At 45.2% G+C, this 2,960-nt stretch overlaps 1 pseudogene; it reads right to left on the bottom strand.

Annotated features, from left to right (window-relative positions):
- Positions 1 to 450: 450 nt before the first annotated feature.
- LOC148473970 (E3 ubiquitin/ISG15 ligase TRIM25-like) lies at positions 451 to 2,210 on the bottom strand (annotated as a pseudogene).
- Positions 2,211 to 2,960: the final 750 nt, after the last annotated feature.

Genomic DNA, 2,960 nt, shown 5'->3' with positions numbered 1-2,960 from the left:
GTTGCCAACGATGATGGAGATCCAATGGTTCTGTGCCATCGATAGCACAGAGGCCCGCAATTCATATTTCCCTAGCTCTGCTCCTCAACGCGACCCACGAAGCCCCACCCCCACTTCTGATTGCCCCGCTGCCAGTGAGTAATAGAGCAGGGATGACCATCAGAGGGTGAAACCATCAAGGCCGTCCCTAGAAGGAACACCTTCTTCTATAGCAGAGTCTGGATAAACACACCTCTGGGCCACCTTCTTTTTAAACTAACTTTTATCAAAAGGTGAACACTGATGCCATCTGTATGTAGAATGAACACAGTTGAACACAATGGTTGCACATTTCTAACAAGTCCTTACACAGACCCAAAGTCACGAGATCAGAGCTCCTTTGAGATAACTCCCTCACTCTGTCTCCTTGTCATTCAATAAAATTAATAATCACTCGGCCACGACAGGCAGTCACTGTTAGTGTTAATATATTTATAATAACAGTATCTAACAAACCAACATGGGAACAAATCCATACGTTCTGGTCATGTGGTTACACAGGGAGAGGGGCTCAGCTGTAGCTCCACCCACTGCTTCATTCTATTGGCTGAATATTCCCCCAGTCAGATTCCCCTCCCTGTGATGTCACCAGCCTCTGGGCAGATTTCTTATGGTATATCTCCCAGCTCCTGATTCCCCCAGATATAGTTATAGAACCTTCCCCTAAACATAATGCAGCATGAAGGGGCTCAGTGATGGCAGTGACTGTGTGTAAGTGTCTGATGGGGTCACATAGAGAATAAAAGGACAGCTGTCCTGCCCCATAATCCAGGTATACCCTCACTCTGTCAGGTAACCGGATCTCTGTACTCTCATGTATCACTGAGTACTGATTATTACACCTCCACACACACCAGGACTTGTTGTTACCTCCAATGAGTGACTGACGTCCTCTCCTACCTATACTGGGATAACACATCCCCACCTTCCAGTGCTCTGATTTACTGACATCCACTTCCCAGTAATGTCGCCCTGAGAAGAATCCCCTGGTGCTTATTACCTGATTATACTGAAATCTCTTTGGTGTTACTGGATATCTCTGGTTTATATCTGACCATGATGCAGTTTTCCTGTCACCTGATATCTGTATACTATTACCAGCTGTGGTTACATCCAGTAATAGGTCTGTAGCTTCCTGCACATAGATCCCTGTATTTATACCTGTTATTATATCATATAATGTGTGTAATGTCCCTGAGATGAGACCCACATCCAGATCTCCTGCACCATGGACCTGGTTATCATGTCTCTCTGTGTCCTCAGTATCACACAAGTCACCTGTGTCTGGTTCCTGTAAGACAGTCATTGGGTCAGAAATGTTACACAGCTCCTCAATGTGACGCATCTTCCTGGACAGCTCGTCCTTCTTTATTTCCAGCTGCTGGATCAGATCAGAGACTGAGAGTGAAACGCGCTGTTCCTGTCTGGATATCTCACTCAGGACTCTCTTCTCCATGTCTTCCAGCTGTCTCCTGATGTCTCTAAACAGGGCAGTGACTGTCTCTGTTACACCAGCTGCTTTTCCCTGATCTTCTCTCCTGCACTCCTGCAGACTCTGGACTCTTTTCTCAGTCTCCTCTCTCTTTGTGATCAGTTTCTGCAGAACATTTCTCAGCTTCCTCTTCTTCTTCTCAGAGGCCTCGTCCAGCGACTCCACCTGATGTCCTCTGTGTTCCCCAATCAGACAGCAGGACACACAGATACAGGCAGCGTCCTCAGTGCAGTAATACTCCAGGAGCTTTTTATGGACAGAGCATTTCCTGTCCCCCAGGGAAGTGGTGGGATCAGATAAGACGTGTTCTGCTGACTTGCTGTGTACTCTCAGGTGATTATCACACAGAGAAGCCTCACACAGCAGACAGGATTTAGTAGCAGGTACAGGAGTCCACACAGTAAGTGCAGAAGATCCCAGTCTCCTCCTTATCTGGCCGAGTAGACAGGAAACTCCCCACTATGTTACACAGAGTTATGTTCCTCTGCAGTGCAGGACGCTCCTGACAATCTGCTCTGCAGTCAGGACAAGTATAAACTCCAGACCCCTCCTGTGTATCCAGCGCACGATCAATACAGACCCGGCAGAAGTTGTGGCCATATCTCAGGGTTACAGGATCTGTATAAATGCTCAGGCAGATGGAACAGTCCAGCTCCTGTCTCAGATCAGCAGACGCCATCGCTGGCAGCAGGAGAGAAAAATGAAAGTGACAGTCTCTGACACTCAGATACCAGTGAGGTCACATTCTGCACACAGGGCGAGGCTGGGCTGTCACTCAGATTATAGCTACAGGCTCAGTTATACTAAGTGCCATAGGAAACACTTATGATAATATTTTTATTTTCAAAACTATATTTATTGTATCACTACTGAAATGTACACGTTTTCTCCGCACTAGAGAAATATATTTTCTGGATATTAGATATTATTTAAAGATGGTTCCTATAACCTAGTGAAAATCTTTAAAGGTGTCTTTTTCTAAAAAACAAAACAAAACAGGTGGTGTAACATGATACTAGTCTAGTAGAGATATAGAGATATATATTAATAATATTATTATTATTATCCTTTATATGGCGCCAGAAGGGTTCCGCAGTGCCTTACAAAGTACATAGACAAGTGAGGACACGAAAAAAATGTTAATAACAGTACAAACAATACAGGACAAATACATGATTTATAAACATTGCTGCATAACACTTAAATAAGCAGCAGGGTGTCAGCAAAAAAGTGTTAGGTGCCATTGTAAATGAAAGTATAAGTAAGGCGAGGAGAAGCATGTGAGGGAAGAGGGCCCTGCTCGTGAGAGCTTACATTCTAAAGCATACTTGCCTACAGGATGGCAGAGAGGGGGCGTGGTGGTCCATAAAGTGGCCATGCCCCCGCTATACAGTGCAGAGAAATCTGGCATTGTATAGTGGGGGGCGGG

Source organism: Taudactylus pleione, unplaced genomic scaffold (assembly GCF_031769625.1).
Source record: "Taudactylus pleione unplaced genomic scaffold, aTauple2 ptg000903l, whole genome shotgun sequence".
Classification (NCBI taxonomy): Eukaryota; Metazoa; Chordata; class Amphibia; order Anura; family Myobatrachidae; genus Taudactylus; species Taudactylus pleione.
The sequence above is the reverse complement of the archived record's forward strand: the minus strand, read 5'-3'. Positions and strand labels throughout refer to the sequence as shown.